Consider the following 26,035-nt stretch of genomic DNA (forward strand, 5'->3'; position numbering starts at 1 on the left):
TTTATTCATTCAATAAGTTTTCCTTGAGCCCATCTTGTGTGCCAGGGACCAGTGATATGTAGACAATTAAGAGCGTGCCTACCACAGGCAAGAAGGGGCAAAGCCCTATGAATAAATGGGTACTCGGAAGTTGCCACTGGTGCTGTAATAGAGCTACGCTTAAGGTACAGTGAGGGAACCTGGGGTGGGACAAGCCACCACACAGCTGGGGGCCTAGGCACCTTACTCTTCTCCTTGGTCATTGTTCTAAGCCTAACTGAGCTGTTAAGGGGAGACGGGAGGGGAGGACAAGAGGTACCTCTCCTAGAGGGGAAAATACATATGTAATTGTTAGAAAAGACACAGAACAGTGACATCAGATCTCTGTGCAAATTGTTCAACACAAGTCCTAAGTCATAATTTCATTTGGTGACAGCACCTATCACAGTACTTGGATGACAATATCATTTAATGAATTGAAGGAATTGAGGACTTCGTAAAAAATGCACATTTTTCTTAGATCCAGAAAATGAAAATGAAGGCAAATTCTGAAGATTTTGGTTGTGCCACGTTGAAGACAAGTACATTAGGACATTCAAGGCAGCTGTCCCTTGGGAGTATTTTAGTCATGCTACCTCGACCACCCTCCTCCCTGTCACTAACCCTTCCAATCCAAGGAGCCACGTGTTGGGATGTGATCATGTGTATGAGAATGTCTGATGTGAACTAAAAGGCATTCATTCGTCTGTTACTTAGTCATCCAATATTTGCTGACTACCATGTTCCAGGCATAGAGCAGTAAACAAGATGGACAGGGTCCTGCCCTCGCAGAGCTTGCATTCTAGTGGGGGAAGCAAATTATATATATAAACAAACTAATTGGATTAGGGGTTCTCAGCCTCAGCATTGTGACATTTTGGACCATACAGTTCTTTGTTCTGGGGGAGTTGTCCTGTGTATCCCCTGGTCTTTACCCACTGGATGCCAGTATCACTCTCCCCCGCCGCCCCCAAGTTGTGACTATCAAAAACGTCTTCAGACATTGCCAAATGTGTCCCTAGGGGACAAAATTGCCGTCAGTTGAAAATCACTGAATTAGATGATGATGAATCTTGCCTTCCATATCTGGGAAGGAAATGAGCAACAAAACTCCTACCAACGCTGAGGGGAGGATGACCAAAGATGTTTACTGTGAAATGTTTTTATCACTTCTGTAGTAGACATGTGTGGTTTGGGGCTACTTACCATCCATTTCTCTATTCCTGGTAGCAGTTTTCCCTGAATCTGGACTCCACTGGTTTAGAAGTTTCAGTGAACAAGGGAGGAGGTTTGTTTGCACCAAGAGACACAATAATAGTTGCATTGACTCGGAATTATTGCTCCCTGGTCTTTATTGGGCTCCCCTGAAAAACATGGGTAAGAATAGGATTACAGTTTTGGTTAAAGTGATGGAGGCTGACCCTCAAATGGAAATCGCACTGCTGCACAGCAGGAGACAGGAGCAGAAGGGCTCAGGGGAGTCCCTTGTATCACCACATCCTACTGAAATGGCTAATGAAAGTGCTGTCACCTCACCTGGGCAGCACCACGGGGGACTCAGGCTCCTCACCCAATGGGCAAAGAACCCCAACTACCTGAGATGCTGGCCCAAACCCAGGGGAAACATGGAAAGAAGGTAGAGAAAAGAAGTTATGGGGGCCGGCCCGGTGGCGCAGTGGTTAAGTTCACATGTTCTGCTTCTTGGCGGCCCGGGGTTCGCTGGTTCGGATCCTGGGCGCGGACATGGCACCGCTTGGCAAAAACCATGCTGTGCTAGGCATCCCACATATAAAGTAGAGGAAGATGGACATAGATGTTAGCTCAGGGCCTGTCTTCCTCAGCAAAAAGAGGAGGATTGGCAGTAGTTAGCTCAGTGCTAATCTTCCTCAAAAAAAAAAAAAAAAAAAAGAAGTCATGAATATCTATAGCCAGGTGACCAGTTGTAGAAACAGAGATAGCAGCCTCTATCTATATTTCTTTCCTGGCTGTAACATATATACAGTGGATTCAAAATTTTACAGTTCCAGAATGAAATATACATAATGGAAATTTGTTTCTTTTCCAAAAGGTATAATTAACTTAGCACTCAAGCACTCATTTACTGACAGTAGAAATTTTAGAATGCCAAATTTAAGGTTACTCAGTCTTATTTGGGCTAAATCCTTAGCATCCTTTGACTCCTCCATATCCTTCCCCTCTTTCCTTCAAGTTGATCTTAGTTTCAGGGGCCTTATGTATTGACCTGGCATTGGATAAGGGACATCTACTCTGTGTGTCATCCTCTTGGCTTGGGGGCCTCCACTAAGATGTAGTTTCTCTCTTCTGGTCCTCATTGTGGTGTGCAGGAATGCACTGCTGGCATCTGTGGCTCTTGGCCTCAGGTCTAGATTCCTACATACTCATTGTGTTAGTTAGGGTAATGCTAACTACTATGACAAATAGACTCCACAAGTACAGTGAGGTAATGCCACAAAAATTTGTTTTTGGCACATAAACCAATCCAATGTGGGAGTTCTTCCCTGGTAGGTGTCTTTTCTTCCTGTAGAAACTTGGGAACCAGCCTCCTTTAATCCCGTGGTTCCACCATTCTCTAAGGCAGAGGTTCCAAACTTCCTTGGTTCATAGTACTCTTAGATTCTCAGTAATATGTTTTTGGGGCTGCTGACCAAAAGAAACATCTAACGGTTCCTTTTATTAAGTAGTTAGGGCCAAACAATTTAATAGTAGTAATTTGCTCAGCGTCCTGGGATGGTATGGTTTTCCTCAAAATTTTATAATATCCCAACTACCCCCTTTGGTTCATCATGGTATGCTCTGCTAATATTACTATTTCCTGTGATTATTTAATATATCCCAGGTACTCCTTGTGGATTCACTGTGGTCGTCAAACTGTATGCAGGAATCATGACTCTAGGGCCTTGGGGTATTTTCTTCCAGCCAGAAGAAGGGGAAAGAGGACGGGGAAAGCACTCCTGCTTTTTAATCACTTCTGCTTACGTTCCATTGGCAGTAAGTAGACATATTGCCATACCTGTATGCTAAAGAGGCTGGGGAATACTGCCTCCAGCTGGGATGTCACCTCTTAGTATGGAAACAAGAACATACATTTTTGGTAGGTATCCAGACCTTTGTGATCCTCTTGGCAACCTCTCCATCCAGACTTGAATTCTGTAGTGCCCTTTGGCTCTTTCTCAGCCCCCTCTGAGCCCTGGGGAGTGGCAGCAGGAACTCAAAGATACCCTGGATCTAATGTGCAACAGTCAGTGAGCATGCTCTTGGGTTCGTCTCCCCAAACACATCCCTCAGCCACTGCTACTCTACAACTCAGGTGCTGTGTGGAACACCTAACTCTTTTTTGAGGCTTCCAAGTTCATGGGCGACATTCTGGAAAGTTTAAACATAATCTCTTCTGCTGGTAATTCTAGACCTATCTTGAGTTTCTGTTACCAAATATTTCCACACCCGGCCCCACCCGTCAAGTAGGTGACCCATCCCCTAGAGGAAGGGTGGGGCTGGTCCTTGCATCAACCCACTATGTAATTCTCTTATCAGCTCTTCAAACTTCTTGCTTCTTAGGGGCAGGAACTAATTCAACATTGTTATACATCCTTAATCCAATTTATTGTTCTTGAATATACTTTATGTCCTTTTATTTCAATCTGTGTCTTGCAATTTTCCAAGTCAAGTTTTGAATGTTTCAAAATCCTTTTGTCTCTCAGATTCATAGATCTTACCTTTCAATAGCTTTGAAAACTATGGTCTCTGTCTACTCAAGACTACAAAAAGCCACAAATTTTACTCTCTGGTCTTTCAATATTTTTATTTTCTCCTCCCTTTGGCCATAAGCCTCAGCCTCTTGGGATAAATCTAGTGGTGGAAGATTTGCTGGGTTAAAAAAGAATTTCTCAGAAGAAAAATGTGTAGGGTAATAATTTAGACTACTATCCAACTTGTCTTCCGTATGTTTACTTCTGTGCTCATTTTCCCTTTTCTTTTCTGTTCTTTTCCTCCACCACTGTGTGTTGGTTGTCTTGGTAGTTAAACTTACTGTCTGGTCTATAAGTATTAGAATATTGAGTTCAAATTGCTGCAGAACCAAAGAAAGGAAGAACATTCCTCAGAAATCCCGGGCTCGGGCTGTATGTCTGTGGAGCTTGTTTCGGTCGCTTATAACATCGTTCTGAACTGTCTGCCTATCCTCTCTTCAATTCACTTGCCCACCCTTTATATAAGCTGCCATTCATGATAATTTCCAGACTGCAGGTGTCTTGTAAATTGGGCACACAAAAGAGGGGCTGCTTTTGGTCAATGATTGTAAGGCCACTAGCATGTCTTGGCTTTAAAACCATGGTATAAGGGTGAGATATGACTCAGGAATGGGTTGACTACAGCAGGAGAGGCAGAGGTTAAGAGACAAGTTTCTGTACAAGTTAAATACTGATTAGGTGGTTTAGTTTTTGTTTTTGTTTTTGTTTTTTGAGGAAGATTAGTGCTGAGCTAATATCTGCTGCCTATCCTCCTCTTTTTGCTGAGGAAGATTGGCCCTGAGCTAACATCCATGCCCATCTTCCTCTACTTTATATGTGGGATGTCTGCCACAGCATGGCTTGACAAGCAGTGCATTGGTCTGCACCCGGGATCTGAACTGGCAAACCCTAGACCGCTGAAGCAGAACATGTGAACTTAACCTCTGAGCCACTGGGCTGGCCCTGGTTTAGTATTTTTTTTTTCTACAAACACAAACAGTAACTTTTTATTCTACTGCTAGGCATCTTTGTCCCCATCTTTATCTTCAAAGAGGCTGGAAGACACTCCCGAATACTTTTAGGGCCAAAAGCATTTTCTGCATTGTTTAAGGGATGTAATTTTTTGCCTGACAGTTCTTTTTTTCATAATTTCTCTAAACCTCTTTTTCTACTTCTTTCCTAAATTGAGTGGCTACATCCTGGAGTAGCTGCCACTGACTTCCTCTATTTACTTTTCTTCTCCCACTCTTAATATCCTAGTACCTTCTCTTCATTCTGCAGTTAGAAGTACAAATGCCAAAAAAAAAAGAAAAAAAAAAACCAATTAGAAAAACACAACCCTTTCTTAGTGGTGTTTAACCTTGGCTGTAGATGCAAAATATTACTGTATTCAAGGTCCCCACTCTGCTTCCAGGTTATAAGGAAAGATTTAAGCCTGAATGATATACAATAATGAATACATGAAAAGTACTCAATAAATATTTGATGAATCTGGCTGCTACTGATATTCTTAAATGGAGACAATAAGAGGACAAATCTTAGGCAGTTAATTCTTGGAAAGTGGCTAGAAATTAACATTTAAATATGTCCCCAGGGTCAAAACTCCAGAAAATGTTACTAGAAAATATCTTATTTCAGTCTATTTGAGTAAACTACGTGAGCATCTCTTGGCTACAGGGAATTGAGTTATAAACCACGCATATCAATCTTCCAGACAACTGTGTCTGAGAAGGGAGTTCTGAGGGAGTGATGCCAAGGGAAATTTGAATACTCTCTCTGTTGAGAAACACACAATGTCTGTGAGCTCTTTCAAGTTAAAGATGAGTGATCAGAAATAAGAGCCAGCACAACACGAAGTCTTTGAAAAATATTTTGGAATAAGGGAAAGGGAACATCATCCTAAAATCTCAGGTTTCTAAAAACTACCAAATTTAGGAACCAAAAGAAAATTTTAGAAAATGTTTTAGCATCTCATGTCATAGGATATGAAGAAAATATAGCTTCTATTTACTAAGAGAAGAAAGTTTATAGAGAAAAACAGGTTGAGAAGAAAATGAATGAGATGAAAAGGGAGATGGATAGAATAACAAAGCATCGATAAAAAACAAAAAATTTCTGGGGCCAACCAGTGGTGCAGTGGTTAATTCGCATGCTCCATTCGGCAGCCAAGGGTTCGCCAGTTCGGATCTTGGGCACAGACATGACACCACTTAGCAAGGCATGCTGTGACAGGCATCATACATATAAAGTAGAGGAAGATGGGCACAGATGTTAGCTTAGGGTCAGTCTTCCTCAGCAAAAAGAGGAGGATTGGCGGTGGATGTTAGCCCAGGGCAAATCTTCCAAAAAAAAAAAAAAAAAAGACAAAAATTTCATAGTAGAATTGACATTTTCATTACTATTAGCCATTTCAGGCTAATAGTAAAGAGCAGAATTTGGCACTGTTGAAAATGAAGTCAGTAATTTGAAGGACAAATTGATGAGACCTTCCCAAAAATAGAAGGAAAAGATAAAAATGAAAAGGAAGGTAAAGGTGAGAGGCACAAAAGACTTTAGAATTCAGCCTAAGAATATAGCCCCCCTTAGAAGGGCCCCATGCTTGGTTTAATGCTCTGTTGTCACTGTCTTGAAATTCTTACTAATTTCTGAACAAAGGATCCTGCATTTTCATTTTGCACTGGGCCTCACAAATTATGGAGCCATTCCTGAATCTGGTAAATCTGATGCTGGCCCTGATATGAGTTCCCCCATATTAAATCCAGCAAATATGGGGTTAAAACCAAAGTACTCTTTCCCTGCTTACTCCCTGGCTTCCTGGCTCCAGAATCCACTACCTGCCATGGAGACAGACGGCCAAGGACAGCCACCTGCATTCCTTATCATCTCCCCCTCCCTGCAAACAGCCTCTCAAGGCTGAATACAGGCTGGTAGGAAAGCTCTGACCAGCAAGGCCACTGACTCCCCCCTTCCCCCACAAATAGTCACATTCCTCACAAACATTTAAAACCTCTCGCCTCCCATCTTTCGGGGAGACGAGATGAAACAAGACAAATTTGAGAGATCCCTCTCATCTCCTGGCTGATATCAAATAAGTAAAACCCTTTCTTTGCCATAAGCCTAGCATTCTAGTTTTTATTTTGTCCCTCTTGTGTGGCGAGTAGGGAACCTATGTTTGTAGGAATTAACAAATCCAGATCATGGGACATTCTGTAAGACTACTGGACTATATTATTTTTTTAAATGTCAGTTTCCTAGTAGACGTCCCCTCCTCCCAAAAAACCCATCCACCTCCCAGAAAAAAAATGAAGGAAGTACTCTGCTAGTTAAAGTCAACTGAAGAGACATGACAGCTAAAAACAATGAGTGATCTGTAATCGGATCCTGTAATTGGATCCTGAATGGGGTATGTGTGTGTAGGGGTGTATCTACAAAAGGTATTTTGGGGGAGAATATTTTGAGAAATTTAAGTAAATAAGTACTGTATATGATGGTATTGTATATTTTTAAAATTTGTTGGTTGTGAAAATAGTATTGTGAATATTGTCAACCTTCAAAAACAGAAAACAGTTTAAGATGCAAAATGTTTATTTAAGATTAAAGAATTGCAATTTGGGAGCACAGATTCAGGTAGAAACTCAAATAGTGTCCCACTAGGAAGTGAAAGTCAGGGGCTTTTCAAGGCAAAGAAAGGAAGTTTGTATTACAAAGAATTTTAGTTGGAGTTGGAGGCAGAGAGATAATCTTGGCTAAACATTGATTGATTATTGATTCCATCTTCAGAAAATCTGCAATCCTGTCTTTGTGATCAGGATGTCCATTCTCCTGCTGACTTCGCAAACAATTGCCTGTAAAACAATTGCTGTTTGGGCCCAGTCCAATGGTTTGGCCCAGTCCAAGATTTAAGACAGGAAGGCAATTTCTCTGGAAAGGCAGCTTCGACTCCATTTTAAAATGGCTCCACTATAGTCAACGCTGACAATATTCAGAAGGATGTCCCAGTTTTTAGGGGACATACATGCTGTGGTGAAGTGTTATGGTATCTGCAACTTACTTTCAAATGGTCTGGTAAAAATAAATGTATATATGGACAGAAGTAAAATAAATGTGGCAAAAAACCCCACAATCCCTTCAGCAAACCTTTTGTTTAAAAAAAAAAAAAAGAGCTTGGTTTTAATGAGTATTTGTTCATTGGCTTCCTAGCTGGCTTTTTACATTTCCAGAATCTCGCTTTCCAAGCTGCCACCAATACCTAAGCTCTGGCCACCTCTCCCCTCCCCTCTCTCAGCAGCCAGCACATTCTTTTTCTTAGGCACAAATTCTCCCAAGCTTAAATCTGTCAGTCCATTGGCCCTGGGGGCTAAACCTTCATCTTCCAAGATTATCAAAGCCTTCTCTCAACAATGTGGGTCTCTCCCTTGGGGTAATAGCATACCAGCTATTAAGAAAATAGTAGGTACGGAATTAATACGTAAACAAAACAGCTACAAAACAAACAAACCCCCCAAACTGTGAACATTTCAATGGAAGGAAAATGGAAAATATTACCTGCAAAGTATTAAAAATCAGTTGGATTTTGACAATGGAGAATCATCTACAGACTTTTTGAGGGAGAAGGTTGTGACCATGAAATTTTGCACAGAGTTAATTTTAGTTCATGTGTCAGGGTAACATATTTTCAAGGACTCAAAAAATAGAATCGTTTTTGAAAGAATTACTTTGATATCCTTCAACTGACTGAGTGACAAGTCAAAATTTAGGCCCGAAGAGTGGAGAAGTCATAATGTAAAAACTTAGAGGGGAATCTTTCACTCAGTTTAGTAGATTCAGGACCCCAAATTCAGGAATCAAGCTGCTTCTGTATCCTCAGGTGGATTCTGCAACCTGGGGGACATCTTGCCCCTCAGTGTTTCCATTAGCAGGACTGTTGTTTCTTTCTGCTTCTTCTTCTTCCTCACCAGTGACACAAGAGGTATTTCTCAAGCTGTGTTCTTCACAGCACAGTGCAGATTGATTCTTTGCTGTGGTTGATGACCATTTAATGCACTTGCAGGTGTCCTGTTCATCATTTGCTACCAAGCAACTCGGCTGCAACACTATGTCAACAAGAATTACACAACAGAAGCCAAGTTGCACAAAATAGTGGCCATTTTGATTGCCAAATAAATTGAGCAATCATTTTCTACATCCTGACAACTCCTCTTGAACAACGAGTTATGTTTTTAAAAATTGGCTATGAACAACAAATGACTCAGGGGCAATCTATTAACAGTAATGAAGCCCATCCTCTCATTGTTCATCTTCTGGGGAATGATCTTATTGACTGCACTTAGGTAGTGTGGGATCTTTGGCCAAGCTAAACTGGGATTCTTGTTTGGAGATGTCTGATGAATACATGAGTCCACATGTATCCATCTGCCTGTGTTGGTTTGTACCGAGGCAGGACACTCAAGAAGTAAGTTTGTTTGTGGGCACTTGGGGGAAAAGCAGAGTGGGGAGAAGGAAGAAGGGATGGGGAGAAAAGATGATGTCTCTTCCATAACTTGCCTGCCTTGTTAACTTGGTTTGAGCTCTTGAAAGAGAAAGGGGCTTCAGGCAGTGGCAGAAGAAGCAGATTTCAGGAAGGCGTTGGTGAGACCTGAGGCCATTACAGCATTGTTCTGATGCCAGAGAACAGTATGGGCCATGGATTGTGGAAGAGAAGCATACTTTCCACATCAGCTTGGCTTTCACTCAGTAAAAACTGCAGGGAGGGCCAAATTGCATTGATAACATTAAGATAAAATGCATGTATGTGGTAAAATCCCTGCATAACTCAGCAAAAACACGCACCCCAACATAATGCTATGAGCAGAGTCCAAAAATTAGTTTAGTAGAAGAGACATGCTTTTGCAAGGTTAATGAAAAGAAAATGTGGCTGTGGGGAAGATGGGAATCAATTGCCTATTGTATCATAACTGAATTTGTTTTACTGTGTATATTACATATATGTTGGTATATGCACAAATGGATAGAGTTTTTTTTTTTTTTTTTTTGGTGGGGAAGATTGGTTCTGAGCTAACATCTGTTGCCAATCCTCTTTTTGCTTGAGGAAGGTTTTTACTGAGCTAACATCTGTGCCAATCTTCCTCTATTTTGTATGTGGGACGCTGCCACAGCATGGCTTGACAAGTGGTACATAGGTCCGTACCTGGGATCTGAACCAGCAAACCCCGGGCCGCTGAAGCGAAGCATGCAAATTTAACTGCTGCACCACCGGGCCGACCCCATCTTTTCATTCTTTTTCACAGTGCTTTTAAAAAAGCACAAAGTCTTAATTTTGATGAAGTCCAATGTTTTCATCTAGAAGTTTTACACATTTAGGTTTTACTTTTAGGTCTATGATTCATTTTGAATTAATTTTTGTACATATGCAAGATATTGGTGAACATTGTTCCTTCCTTCCTCCCCACCTCCTTCCCCCCCTCCTTGTCCCCCTCTCTCATTTGTCCATGTTTTTTCTTTCCAACCCCTTCAGTGAGGTTATGCCATTTATTTGTAATACATTTAAATTCGCTTGTTACTATTGTTCTTCGAGTTTTAGTCTGTCTTCCCTCCTCAGTCCTGGTTGATTTAAATTATACATATTTTCAGAGTAGGTGAAACATTAACATGGTTTTAAATTTCAGAACACAGAAAGTTATACTCGGAGAAGTGTCACACCTCCCCTCCCATTCATTCTACCTTGCTCCAATTCCCACATTCTTTACACCCCATTCCCATCCACCCACTCTAGATAACTCATCTTATTAGGTTTTGGTTTATCCTTCCTGTTTCTTTTTCACAAATAAGCTGATATACGGATATTTTATTTTTCCTTCTTTTTTACTCAAAGTTATTGTACTAAATACTCTCTCACATTTTGCTTTTTTCACTTAAAAATATATCTACAGCAGTTCCTAGAGACTATTATTTCTTACAGAATTTTCTGGATTACCACAGTTTATTGAACAGCTTCCAGTGTATGGATATTTAATGTTTCCAATATTTTTCAATTACAAATAATGCTGCAATGTGCATATGTATTTTCGTATTGTTGTCTTCAGAGTAAATTCCTAGAAGTCGAAATGCTGGGTCAAAAGGTAAGTACGTGTGTCATTTTGTTATACTAACTTGTTTGCCAAATTCTTCTCCAAAAGGATGCACCAGTTTGTATTTCCGCCACCAAAGAAGAGAGTGCCTGCTTCCACAAAGCCTGCCGACGGCATGTGTGCCAATCTGATAGGTGAAAATTGGTATCTCAGTATTGCTTTAACTCACATATCTCTATGAATGAGTTTGAACATCTTTTTACTTATTTAAGAGCCATTTTTGTATCTTTTTGTGAATTTTCTGTTCATGTCTTTTTCTCATTTTTCTATCAGGTTTTCCATAATATGTTCCTCAAATTTTGAGAGTTCTTTGTATATTCAGGATATTAGGTCTTTATCTATGATACATGTTACAAATATTTTTTCCCAGTTTGCACCTGTTTTTTGGCTTTGTTTAATGGTGACCTTTTTTGCTGTGCAAAATTTTGTAATTTTGCACAGTCACATCTATAAATCTTAAATTTTATTGGCTTTGGATTTTGACAGTTTAATAATTCTGATAATTTCAAAGCTTTTCCCTATAATGCTAAAGAAGAGTTTACTCATATTTTATTCTGATACTTGTGTGGCTTCCTGTTTTACTTTTATTTTCCTGATTCATTTGAAGTTTACTCTTATGTACAGCATTAGTCATGGATATGATTTTAATATTTTCCAATGGCTAAGGAGTTGTCTCAGCATCATTTATTACAAAAGTCCATCTATGTTCCAAATGATTTGAGACATCATCTTTATCATACATTAATTTTCATAAGTACTTGGGTTGATTCTATTCCATTTGTCTATCTATTCGTGTTCCAGTGACCACACTTTTAATTACAGAGGCTTTATAATATATTTTAATGTTTAATTGAGCTAGTCCCCTTTGTTTTTGTTTCTCTTCAGGTTTTCTTCTCTATTCTTACATGTTTATTTTTTCATATGAACTTTAGTAAAAACTTATCTAACTCCATAAAACTTTTGTTGGTATTTTATTGAGATTGTGTTAATTTTATAAGTTCCTTTAGGGAGAATTAATATCCTTGTGATATCGAGTCATCTTATCCGAGACCATGGTTTCCATGAATGCTTTTACTATCTCAGTAGCAAGTCATATTGTAACATTCACTCACTAAACACTCACTATACATTTAACATGTGTCAGCTACTGTGCTAGGCACTGGAGATATGGTGGTGAGTAAGATAGTTTTAGATTTTACATAACATCGATAAATGAAAGCACACATATCTCCATAAGAGTTAAAATATACATGTCAAAGTCATTAAGTCTTCAGATCTGTGATGTTTAATCTGGTGACAGTTTGCTATGGTTCTCTTTTACATTCTCACTTTTCTAAACTAACTTCTTTGCATTGCATGCTTTGCTTTGAAAAGGACTGAAATGGTATCATTGAGTTGCTGAAGTTTCAACAGGACCGGCTTGCATCACGGTGGACCTACCGAAGCCATTCTTAATGGCATCACAATTACCAGTTTAATCCAGTTGACAAATAACAGGATGAATCTAGCTATCTGTTTTGTCTGTGCCTCCACTCCACTATCAGAGCTCTAATGGAGAAAACCAACCAGCAGAAAAGTTTGGTGCCATTAAGCATTCATAAGCCTCAACCTCCAACGGACCCTCAGCTCTACCTGACCATGTTATTGTGTTTCTTTGGTCAGTTTCTTTCTCCCTTCCACAAAGACTACTTCAAACTCTCTTCACTCTCTTTCAGATTTCTCTTATTATTTCACTTCTTCTGAGCAGATGGCCCACCTCCTACTACAAAGAGAAAGTAGAAGTCATAATGTGAGAACTCCCTCATCTTCCCTCTAGCAACCTTACACAAGTACCTGGATTTCCACCCATCTCTTTGTTCCAGCCTGTTACGATAGAGGAGGAATTCTTCCTCGCATCATCTAAGATCAATGTCTCTACCGTCTCTGGTCCACCTATCTTCTTTCCCCTTTTTACTCCTAATTCAACCTAATACTATCAAGTGTTTATTCTCTCTTCTCTGTCTTTGGCCTCTCTCTTTACTCTTTCCTTTTGCAAAACAAATAAACCTGCTGAAATTTATTGTTAAAAATGAAACAAACAAAACCATTCATCTTATTTTCCCTTCTAGCAATGGCTATATTTCTCTTCTCTCCTTCATAGCTTAATTTCTTAAGTCATAGAATTTTTTGAGGCTGAATGAGACAACTTTCATGGACACAGAAGTGTACAGTCACTGAAAAGAGGAAGAGCTGGAACAAGAGATGGGGAGAGCTGCAGACTACCACAGTGTACCTGGGCTTTGGGGTTAGGTTTGATCCGAGGGGCTGGGTGCCATAGGTGACACAGAAAATATGTTTGCCTGCGGTGAGCTAGTCAATATATGCAACATGGCATAAGTGTGGGTCTGAAATCAGTTTCTTTATTTGAAAATTTAAAATAACAATAGTTACCTTGTAGCATTGTTTTGAGGATTAAATAAGCTAATGGGTATAAAGCTACTTATCATGGTACGTACTCAAAAATATTACCTATTATTATTTTTGTAACTGTAATTATGCTGTCAGATGGGCAGGTTTGCACAACCAAATATGAAAGCATCCATATTCAATGTGGAAATAAATATAAAGTGATACAGCTGTCTTTGACCTACAAGTTTGACTAGTGCTTTGGACATTCACTCATTCATAAAGAAACATATGTATCAGGAACTTTGCTAGGCATTGGGAATTACAAAGAAGAATAAGACAAAATCTCTGCTGTCAGTGAGCTCACAGTCTTAAGGCAGTCAAGGCATAAGCATGTAATTATAATACGGTGTGGTAAGTGCTGTGATTGACAAACACAGGGCATTTGGGGAATTCAAAGAAGGAAGCATATAGCTTGGGTGAGGCACATCAAAGAAATCTTTCTGGTTGAGGTGAAACTGGAGCTGATTCTTAAAGTGAGTAAATGCTATTAGAAGAAAGAAAGAAGGCAGGCGGGGGAAGGGTTTTAAAGTTCCTCTGTCCACACAGTTCAACTCAAAGGCACTGGGATTCCATACTTATTTAATTTAAAAAGTTGTACTGCTAAAAGCTATTTGAAACTCATTGACCTATTTGAATGATATGTAAGGAACAAAGTAGTATATGATAATACAAGGATGAGGGAAAACTTTTGTTTCATTACGAGTGGAACACAGCAGGAATTGCTGTAGGCAGGGTGACACAACGTATTTTAAAGAACCTGGTGGCTGGGAGCCCAGATAGGCTACTACCCGTGGTGAAATTGCCTAGGTGATGTCACCATGGCCCTCAGTTTTGATAGTGCAGGAAGTTTATTGTCAGCTAATAAGAGATAACCAATCTCTTGAGGACTGGTTCAATTTAAAATAGGAGGTGAATATATAAGCTACAATGCATTCACTTATAATAAGAAATATGAAATTCTTGCAAACTAAAATACTTCTGTTGTCATGATTGATAAATTTGCTCCAGATGGGTGTGCTAAATATTCGTCTTGAGATCCTGAAATCAGAACAGAAGGAAGGAGCTAGAGTGGGAAGCTATCTGGTTCAGACAATGGTCTGAGCAACATGGGCTTAATTTCCTGCTCTGATTCTTCAGAACCTTACTCTATGTGATTTCACAGATTTAAAAATTCCCATTGCTGTGGTTATTGGAAAGCTGAGATGTAGAAACAGGGGCAGGTCTTAGACCAATAAGCATCTGATGAGAACGCATTTTGGAATAGGAGCAAGCAGCGCATGCTGAGGCAGCATCATGAGTTGAGGTCATGTTAAGACATCAGGGAAAAGAAATTAGCATGGGAACATACATCTGCCAAATAATTAGTGCAATATTGGCTGTGAAAGTGGGATTATCTCTGAACCTTTGAGAGCTAGATAAACTATAATAACAGGAATTCAGAGTATTATGCATATTATGCATTTATGTAAAGTAATTACATGTATATGCATAGGAAAAGGTATAGAAATGTATATAAAATACTATGAGTGGTTTTCCTATATAAAGAAACATATATGGAAGCATGAGTGTTCCTTATTTTTGTTTTGGTCTATCTGTGATTTCAAAATTATCTACAATAAAGATGTGCTACTCATTCAATAAAGAAGTATAAAGTTAGAAACAATTAGCATAAGGGGAAAAGGACCAAGTGTCTCTGACTTTCACTGGAACAACTACTAGTGATACAGCTTGGATGATGTTAGACCTGAACAAGTTCATAGGAAGCACAGTGAAGGATAGCGGACAGGGAGCTGTTTGAAGGAGTCCAGGAAAGGCGAGGTGCTGCACAAAAAGAATTTCTTTTCAGTTTGGACTAAAAACAGGAAGGGACTATTTTTAGTAGAGGAGTTTTAGATGCTCCTCCCATTGGCACAGCCAGCAACAAAAATATTTTACTTTGTTTTTACTTTTTATTTCTTTCTCATTAATTTATTATATTGTGGTCATAACAGCTTAAAACAGAGAGAGATTTTGGTTATACGCTATTGTTTGTCATACACCATATAAGTATGCCCCTTCACCCCTTGTGCCTACCCTCCACCCTCCTTCCCTCAGTAACCACTCATTTATTCTCTTTGTTCTTAAGTTTGTTTATATTCCACACATAAGTGAAATCATATGGTGTTTGTCTTTCTCTGTCTGGCTTACTTCGCTTAGCATGATGCCCCAAGGTTCATCCATGCAGTTGCGAATGGGACGATTTTGTCTTTTTTATGGCTGAGCAGTATTCCATTGTATATATATACTACATCATCTTTATCCAATCATCAGTCAATGGGCGCTTGGGTTGCTTCCACATTTTGGCTATTGTAAATAATGCTGCAATGAAGTTAAGGGTGCAGAAGTCTCTTTGAATTGTTGATTTCCAGTTCTTTGGGTAAATACCCAATAGTGAGACAGCTGAGTCATATGGTATTGCTATTTTTAATTTTTTGAGAAATCTCCATACTGTTTTCCACAGTGGCTGCACCAGTTTGCATTCCCACCAACAGCGGATGAAGGTTCCCTTTTATCCAAAATCTCTCCAACATTTATTGTTTTTTGTTTTGGTGATTACAGCCATTCTAACGGGTGTAAGATGGTATGTAAGTATAGTTTTGACTTGCATTTTCCTGATGATTAATGATGAGCATCTTTTCATGCACCTATTGGCCATCTCTATGTCTTCTTTGGAAAAATATCTGTTTATATCTTCTGCCCACTTTTTGATTGAGTTGTTTGTTTTTTTGTAGTTCATTTGTGTGAGCTCTTTATATATTATGGAGATTAACGCCCTATCAGATGTATGATTTGCAAATATTTTCTCCAAGTTGGTGGGTTGTTTTTTCATTTTGATCTTGGCTTCCTTTGCCTGCCAGAAGCTCTTTAGTCTGATGAAGTCCCACTTGTTTATTTTTTCTTTTGTTTCCCTTGTTTGAGTAGACATGGTATTCAAAAAGATCCTTTTAAGTCTGATGTCAAAGAGTGTACTGCCTATATTCTATTCCAGAAGTTTTATGGTTTCAGGTCTACTTTCAAGTCTTTGGTCCATTTTGAGTCTATTTTTGTACATGGGGACAGATAACGGTCTACTTTCATCCTTTTGCATGTGGCTGTCTGGTTTTCCCAGCACCATTTATTAAAGAGACTTTCCTTACTCCAGTGTATGTTCTTGGCTCCTTTGTCGAAGATTAGCTGTCCTTAGATGCGTGGTTTTATTTCTGGGCTTTCAATTCTGTTTCACTGATCTGTGTGTCTGTTCTTGTACCAGTACCATGCTGTTTTGATTACTATAGCTTCGTAATATATTTTGAAGTCAGAGATTGCAATGCCACCAGCTTTGTTCTTGTTTTTCAGTCTTGCTTTGCCTATTTGGGGTCTTTTGTTGCCCCAGATGAATTTTAAGATTCTTTGTTCTATTTCTGTGAAGAATGTCCTTGGGATTCTGATTGGGATTGCACTGAATCTGCAGATTGCTTTAGGTTGTATGGACATTTTAACTATGTTCATTCTTCCAATCCATGAGCATGGAATATCTTTCCATTTCTTTATGTCATTATCGATTTCTTTCAGTAATGTCTTATAGTTCCCTATGTATAGGTCTTTCACCTCCTTGGTTAAATTTATTCCAAGATATTTTATTCTTTTTGTTGTGATTGTAAATAGAATTGTATTCTTGAGTTCTTGTTCTGTTAATTCAGTATCTGAGTATAGAAATGCTACTGATTTTTGTAAGTTGACTTTGTACCATGCAACTTTGCTGTAGCTGTTGATTATTTCTAATAGTTTTCTGATGGATTCGTTAGGGTTTTCTGTATATAATGTCATGTCGTCTGCAAAGAGTGAGAATTTCACTTCTTCAGTGCCTATTTGGATTTCTTTTATTTCTTTTGGTTTAACTGCTCTGGCCAAAACCTCCAGTACAATGTTGAATAAGAGTGGTGAGAGTGGACATCCTCGTCTTGTTCCTCTTCTCAGAGGGATGGCTTTCAGTTTTTCCCCATTGAGTATGATGTTGGCTGTGGGTTAGTCATATATGGCCTTTATCAGGTTGAGGTACTTTCCTTCTATACGCATTTTACTAAGAGTTTTTATCATGAATGGATGTTGGATCTTGTTAAATGCTTTCTCTGCATCTATGGAGGTTATCATGTGGTTTTTCTTCTTCATTTTGTTAATGTGGTGAATCACATTGATGGATTTGTGGATTTTGAACCATCCTTGTGTCCCTGGTATGAATCCAACTTGATCATGGTGTATGATCTTTTTAACGTATTGCTGTATTCGTTTTACCAACATTTTGTTCAGGATTTTTGCATCTATGTTCATCAGTGATATTGGGCTGTAATTTTCCTTCTTTGTGTTGTCCTTATCTTGCTTTGGTGTCAGGGTGATGTTGGCCTCATAGAATGTGTTAGGGATATTTCCATCTTCCTCAATTTTTGGGGATAGTTTGAGAAGAATGGGTAATAAATCTTCTTTGAATGTTTGGTAGGATTCTCCAGAGAAGCCATCTGGTCCGGGACTTTGATTTTGGGGGAGGTTTTTGATAACTGTTTCTATCTCTTTACTTGGGATTGGTTTATTCAGATTCTCTATTTCTTCTTCATTTAGTCTTGGGAGGTTGGAAGGGTCTAAGAATTATCCATTTATTCTAGATTGTCCAGTTTGTTGACATCTAGTTTTTCATAATATTCTCTTATAATCTTTTGTATTTCAGTGGTATCTGTTGTAATTTCTCCTCTTTATTCCTAATTTTATTTATGTGAGCCTTCTCTCTTTTTTTCTTAATGAGTCTGGCCAAGGGTTTGTCAATTTTGTTTATCTTCTCAAAGAACCAGCTCCTTGTTTCATTGATACTTTTTACAGTCTTTTTTGTTCCAATTTCATTTATTTCTGCTCTAATTTTTAATATTTCCCTCCTTCTAGTGAGTCTGGGCTTTGTTCTTTTTCTAATTCTGTTAGGTGTAGTTTATGACTGTTTATCTGAGCTTTTTCTTGTTTGTTGACGTGGGCCTGTATTGCTATAAATTGCCCTCTTAAGACTGCTTTTGCTGAATCTCATATGAGTTGGTATGGTGTGTTTTCATTCTCATTTGTCTCCAAATATTTTTTATTTCTCCTTTTATTTCTTTGACAACCCATTGGTTGTTCAGTAGCATGTTGTTTAGTCTCCACATTTTTGTTCCTTTCCCTGTTTTCTTGTAGTTGATTTCTAGTTTCATAGCATTATGGTCAGAGAAGATAGTAGATATGATGCCAATCTTCTTAAATTTATTGAGGTTTGCCTTGTTTCACAATATATGGTTTATCCTCGCGAAGTTCCATGTGCACTTGAGAAGAATGCATACTGTGCTGTTTTTGGATGGAGCACTCTGTATATATCTATTAAGTCCATCTGGTCTAGTTTTTCATGTAATTCCACTATCTCCTTGTTGACTTTTTGTCTGGATGATCTATCCATTGAAGTAAGTGGGGCGTTGAGGTCCCCTACTATTATTGTGTTGTTGGTAATATCTCCTTTTAGGTTTGCTAATAGTTCCTTTATGTACTTTGGTGCTCCTGTGTTGGGTACATATATATTTATAAGTGTTATGTCTTCTGGCTGGAGAGTCCCTTTTATCATTAAATACTGCCCCTCTATGTCTCTCTTTACCTGTTTTATCTTGAAGTCTACTTCATCTGACATAAGTATGGCAACACCTGCTTCCTTTTGTTTGCCATTAGCTTGGAGTATTGTCTTCCATCCCTTCAGTCTGAGCCTATGTTTATCTTTAGAGCTGAGATGTGTTTCCTGGAAGAAGCATATTTTTGGGTCTTGTTCTTTAATTCACCCTGCCACTCTGTGTCTTTTGATTGGAGAATTCAGTACATTTACATTTAGAGTGATGATTGATATATGAGAGCTGACAACTGCCGTCTTATTGCATGTTTTCCAGTTCTTCTGCATATCCTTTGTTTCTTGTCCCATGTATATTGAGCTACCAATTTAATTAGGTAGTTTTCTATGTTGGTTTTCTTCATTTTCTCCTTGTTTATCACATATGTCTCTGTTCTAATTATTTGTTTAGTGGTTACCATTAGGTTTGTATAAAAGTCTCAAAGATGAGATAGTCCATTTTCTGATTGCCTCTTATTTCCTTAATACTGATTCTATCCCTTTCTTCTTCCCCTTCTAACTTATTTTTGTCATATCTTATTCCATCTTGTGTTGTGAGTTTGTTTTGATGTTTTCCTTTTCTTCATCCTTGATGTAAGAATTAAGTGTTTACCAACCTGATTTGATAGAAAGCTGCCAATTTCTGGTTGTTGCACACCTACTCATCTCCTTGCTCAGGGCTTTGTAGCCCTTTTCCTGTTTTCTTTTTTTCCTTTCAGGTATGAGGGCCTTCTTGAGGATTTCTTGTAGTGGGGGTCTTGTGGCAATGAACTCCCTTAACGCCCCTCCCCAGCTGAGTTGCTTGTCCAACCGGCCCCTCTCTCACCATGCTGCTCTCCTGGTGAATGTGGGGCTGGCATGCCAGGTGGGAACAGAGTGCCCCTCCCCAGCTAAGCTGCTTGTCTAACTGGCCCCTCTCTCACCATGCCACTCTCCCAGTGAATGTAGGGCTAGAGCACAGGGCTGGAGCACCAGGCAGGAACTGAGTGCCTCTCCCCAGCTGTGCCCCTGTTCTAGCTGTGGGTCTTCTCTCTTTATGGAGCTCTTGTCGAGCAGCTTCACCTTCTTCCAGAGGATCCAGCCTCACTTCCACCTTCAAGTGTATGGCTGCGTGGGTCTCCAAGACGTCTCCTGTGTTGTGTGTTGAATGTCCTTCTAGTTGTATCTTAGAAGGGAGAGTCTGAGGGAGGAGCTCACTCTGCCGTGATGCTGATGTCATTCAATATTTTTCCTCATAAAGAATGCACACATTATTTTTCAAGTACACTAGAATCATTTATGAAAATCTAGCATGTTGTAGGCCATAAAGCAAGTAGCCACAACTTACAGAGTAATAGTATATAGATCACCATGAAATTAAATCAGAATCAATAACAAAAAGATTACAAAATCCTCCCCCAAACATTTTAAAATTTAAGAAATATGCATTTAAATAATTCAGAATGACAGAAGAAATCATAAGCAAACTTGGAAAAGACTTAGAACTCAAAGATACAGAAAATACTAATTCTCACAACTTGTGGGATGCAGCCATTCTTCACTGCTTGTGCGTATGTTTTCCTCAGGGAAGATGTGGATGGGGCTTCCAGTGTGCTCTAGGCATTTTTCTTAAGCCATCTCATTTTTATTTTCTGTGTTATTTATGTTTATATATGAAATGGAGCCTAGTATCTATTACTCTGTAAAATTAAAAATAAATTTTTAAGGGCCAATTACTGTTGTTAGTTTTTGATTTCAGTTGGAATTTCTAAGACAATTATGTGACTGTTGTAGTTTTCCACTGAGAGTCAGGGTGGGTGAGTGCTCTCTTAGGACTCACTTCTAAAGAGTTCAGAAGCCTGGCCAGGGTGAGTGGGTAGGATTGTATTCTGGACATCTCCTTTCTCAACAGGATTGCTTGAGAAAATTGAGCCCTAATGGCCAAAGACATCCTTTGTATGTAAAGTTAACCTCTCTTATGTGTCTAGAAAGAGTTAGCTATGCACCATCTTTTGGAGGATTAAGAAAATAGTCGCTCAAATAATTTTCTGCGTTTTGTGGTTCAGAGGAGGAATCCAAGTTGAAGGGGGATGTGAGACACTACCCTGACAGTGGAGTAAATCCTACAGTGGTCCTTCTGGGCTTTATACCTGGGCTCAGCCCAGGGGATCCTCACTCTGGTGAGGAAGTAGGTGACCTCATGATCAAGTGGAGCTATGTGAAGGCCCAGACCCTAGGCTGATGGAGTGCATGCTTGAGAGATGCATCCTTGAGCTTGTGGAGATCAGAATTTGTCATCCCAAAATATGTCTCTTTGGCTTGCTTATTTTTAAAAACAAAAGACTCAAAAAGAAATTTTGACCTTTCCTCTAACCACCTAAAAGAATTTGAGATAGAAGGCCTGTTGCAGGAAGGAGATATCATCAGAGATAACTCTAGGTGTGGTAAACTGGGAGGACCCTTGTGGAGCCCATTTTTATCAAAGTTCTCTCTTGAGTCGCATTGTTGGTAGATGGCCCAGCAAACATTTTGCTTATCAAACATTTGCTTTCCATCTCCATGTCAATTGCCTTCCTCCCCTTTGAAGTCCCAAACCATTACCCTGACATCTTCCTTTATCTTTAACTAAAGATGATATTTAAGGTGGTGTCTTCAGTCATTTTGGTGAATTACTCAGATATCCTGGATTTCTCCCATGTATACATATTATTAAACTTTGTTTGATTTTCTGCTCTTATTCTGTCTCATGTTAATTTGATTCTTAGATCAGCCAGAAGAACCTAGAGGGGAGAGGAATAGTTCTTCCTCCCGTACAAGCTCATGGTTAAGATTTTTCCCTTGGCTTCAGGGCTACCCTGTGTCCTCCCTCAAAATCCTCTCCTTGATTTTGGAGCCAAGTGAAAACAATTCCGTTCTCTTGTATAAAAGAGGACTCTACAGGACAGACATAGTAAAGAATTGTCAGTGGACTAAAATTGGAGCAAGAAAACAGAAACTTAGACACAATTCCGAGGGTATCATCTTAAAAATAATAAACATGAGCAACAAGTTCTGATTGTATCACAAATAGCAGTTCTAACAACCACTAGCATCAGAAACACCTGGAATCCTTATTAAAAAAGCAGAGTCCTCATCTCTATGTCCGAATCTCTACAACAGAGCTTGGGAATATAATTAAAGTTAAAGAACCATTTTGTTGGGCATGTAGCAAAATCCTTTACCCAACCCATGTTACGTCTTAATTATGAGGATCCAGAGTGGTTTCTTTGACACATGGAAGACCTCTTTCATTTGTGGATCCAGTAATCATAGTTTAAATTGTCAAAGAGAGGTTCCAAATATCCATGACATGTAGCCTTTAGGGGCTTCCTCTTTCCAATCTTCTGCTGGAGCTCCCCACTGGCAAAACCCAACTGGTAAACAAAACTCAAAGAACCTTATTTGCTGAAGGTCAGATTCCCGGGGACACAGAGTAGAGAAGGGTGCAGAATGGATCCTGGGAGCTGAAAGAATATATCCAGCCCAGATAAATATAGGAAATGTAGAAGATATTTATCTCTATAAACTTCTGTGACTGACTGACAGAAGAGTGAAGGTGGTACAAGACAAATGTCCTGCCTGCAAGAAACTTTTAGAATAGTCAATGATGACTAAATATAGATAGATCTCCGATATGACTAAAGAATAAATACAAATGCCAAATGAGCAGTATTGAGAAGAAAGAATAAATAATAACCCCCAAGTTTCAATCGCATCATTAGCTTTGGTGTCTGGACAACCTATGTCCCAATAAAGGCCCTGAATTTTGGTAGCTGTGTAATGTTAGGCAAATTGCTCATTTTTATTGCTACAGAATCTGTAAAGCAGGGATAATAGTTACTTTAGTAGTTGTTGTGGATTAAATTAAAGGATGTCCATAGCACCTAGTAGGTATTTAATAAACATAGGCGAACAGAGGAAAGCTGGGGACACAGACAGAAATGGATGAGTTGGGAAGTGGTCTTTTTAGTTCTGCAGGATCTTCAGAAAAAGGGAGACAATTATCCCACAGTTTTAGAATTCTTGTGGTAGGAAGTTTTCCTTTACAACAGCATAGATGGCTACTTCTGCTGAGTATGGCCATTTTTCACTGAATGCTGTTCAATTTCCCTGCTGGGCTTGACAGAAAGAATAGAGAATTTGCAGACTGACAGATCTGGTTTCAAATCCTATCTCCACCAGTGAGTAGTGGCAAATTGTTTTAAGTCCTCTGTGCCACAGTTTTCTCAGTTACAAAATGCAGTAATGCTATGAGGATTATGAGATAATGTTGTTCAACTGCCAGAGAGGTGCTCAACTTTCTATCTGATCTGTCACTCATTTTTTTGTGTGTGTGTGGAGGATGATTCACCCTGAGCTAACATCTGTGCCAGTCTTCCTCTATTTTGTATGTGGGTCACTGCCACAGCATGGCCACTGACAAGTGGTGTAGGTCCATGTCCCAGATCTGAACCCATAAATCCTGGGCTGCTGAAGTGGAGTGCACTGAAATTAACCATTCGGCCGTGGGGCCGGCCCCTGATCTGCCACTCTTCTTAGTTGAGCTGGATTTAGGAAGCTCAATTTCTTCTAGCCTTCTCCCCTAAAGCCTAAGCAGTTCTTATCTCCAGCAGCCAGCACTGTGGTTCTTTTCTGTGAATTTTATCATTGTTCCCTGGGCCTTCCTGGTCACGGAATTCTGGAGCAAGAGAGTCAAGAAGAGGAAGAAAAGAAGAAGAATCTGCATTCACTTCTCCTGCAGACATGCTCTAGTTCCTCGCTGGCTTTCACCCAGACCTATGTCTAAACTTCCCTGCCTTGGAAATGTGTAATGTTAAAAGGGAAGCCTTGCACCTCCCTTATAAAGTAAAGGGGGAAGCCTTGGGCACTCCATTTTGAGATTATGTGAGTAGGGCAGAACGTGTCTGTAGCAAGTTGAATGATGGTCCCCCAAGATATATCCATGTCCTGTGAACGTGACCTTATTTGTCAAAAGAGTCTTTGCAGACGTAATTAAATTAAAGATCTTGAGATGAGATCATTCTGGATTGTCTGGGTGGGTCCTAAATCCAATGACAAATGTCCTTAAAGAGACACACAGAGGATAGACACAGAGGGAAGACAAGGCCATATAAAGATGGAGGCAGAGACTGGAGTCATGGAGTTCACCAGAAGCTGGAAGTGACAAGGAAGGATTCTACCTTAGAGACTTCAGAGGGAGCACAACTCTGCTAGTACCTTGATTTCAGACTTATGTCCTCCAGAACTGTGAGAGAATAAATTCCTGTTTGTTTTTAGCCACCAAATTTGTGGTTATTTGTTACAAGCAGCCCTAGGAATCAATACAGTGTCCAATCAACACTAATTGTAAACAATGAGTATATGTACTATGGCTCCTAATAGCTGCCATCCACTGAGAGTTGTGTTCAAGACAGCAGTTTCTGGGAGCTGCAAGTTGGCTCCTAATTATTCCTAACCTGTCTACCATCAGCAACCCTGGCTATGGCATAATAAAAATATATTTGCTTTTGTCACCTGTTCCTGCCTGGCACAGAGCTCTAAAAAACCCTGAGAATTTCCTGAGTGATAAGAGTGTGTTTTGTGTGTTAATGAGATGACTCAGGATGAGAGCTGGTTGCCAGAAAAACCAACGATGGGATTAGAGGGGCAGAACTTTCAGCCCTGCCCCTCCATCTCTGGGCAGAGGAGGAAGGCTGGAGATTGAGTTCGATCACCGATGGCTAAGGATTTAATCAATCACGCCTATGTAATGAGACCTCCACGTAGTGAAAAACCCACAACAGAGTTCGAGAGCTACTGAACTGGTGAACACATCAAAATGCTGGGAGGATGACACAACTGGAGAGGGCACGGAATCTCTGTGCATCCCCCACCCCCACCCCGTACCTTACGCTATGCCTTGTGGAGATGCAAATAACCCATAATCAATCTAAAACTCAAAATTGGGCTGAGTTTATTAGATGATCCAGTTTGAGGACCTTATCCTGGGAGAACTTTCCCACCAAGCCAGGAAGCTCTCCGAAGAAGAGGGGTGTACAGAGCGGTTGTATACCATCTTGGAACAAAGAGCATACATCACATGTGACAGGAATATCTCTTTTACTACAGTCATGAGATTTTGTTTTTTGTTGGGGCCCAGGGCAGGCCATGCCAAAATATCCCACAATGGCATATTAATTATTTTGAATTAACATTACTTGAAAAGGACAAAGGGCATTCTGATCCTTCTTTCTCTCTTCCCCTGAAAGCAGGAAATAAATCTGCCATGTGATAGGGCCTCTCCCTACATCCTTATCACCAGAGCAGGGGAATTCAGAGCCAAGAAGTCTGCAGAAACAAACTTTGTTCATTTACTGCCTCAAGCCCAAACTCTGCTTAAATTTCTCACTATTTATGTACCCCAAACCTAAGTTTCTTTGCCTGTCAGTTTTTTACAAATTTAGTTTCTTTGTATAAAAGATACATATATTACCTGCTTTGTTCATTCTCTGAGTATCATTTCTTTATGATCTCCAATACATGTGTATTAAACTGAATTTTTCTCCTGTTAATCTGGTCTTGTGTCAATTTTATTACTAGTCCAGTCATAGGAACACAAGAAGGGAACAAAGGGGATTTTCCCCCTCCCTGATAGTTTTGGCGAGCCAGCCAGGAGAATCATGGGCTAGAAAACTGCTTTCTCCCTGAGGCTGCTGCAGATAAGAGATCCTGGGACCTCTGACACAGAAACTGGCAAAAAGGTAAGCCTGCTTATCATGGCAGCCTCCCAGATCTCTTTTTGAAAAGTCTAGCAGGAATGGTGAGTCTCTCTTTCTCCCTCTAAATTTAGATTAGTGGGAGAAAATATTTGTGAAAGTAGTCTCTTGGACTTTAGTGACTTTGGCATCTGGTAATGAGTACTCTTGGTTTTGTTGATCTTTCCTTTCAGGGAAAGTCTTTGCTTTCCTTTGACTCTCTGCCTGTCGCCTTGTTTGTCATAAGGAAGAAGAACTATAGGGCAG

General features: G+C 39.6%; 1 long non-coding RNA gene across 1 annotated transcript; it reads left to right on the forward strand.

Annotated features, from left to right (window-relative positions):
* The first annotated feature begins 33 nt into the window (after positions 1 to 33).
* Positions 34 to 12,974, forward strand: LOC111773930 (uncharacterized). Its single transcript, XR_002808662.2, has 3 exons — positions 34 to 164; positions 10,940 to 11,025; positions 12,266 to 12,974. It is a non-coding gene; the product is annotated as an uncharacterized lncRNA (long non-coding RNA).
* The last annotated feature ends 13,061 nt before the right edge of the window (positions 12,975 to 26,035 follow it).

This window comes from Equus caballus, chromosome 6 (genome assembly GCF_041296265.1).
Source record: "Equus caballus isolate H_3958 breed thoroughbred chromosome 6, TB-T2T, whole genome shotgun sequence".
Classification (NCBI taxonomy): Eukaryota; Metazoa; Chordata; class Mammalia; order Perissodactyla; family Equidae; genus Equus; species Equus caballus.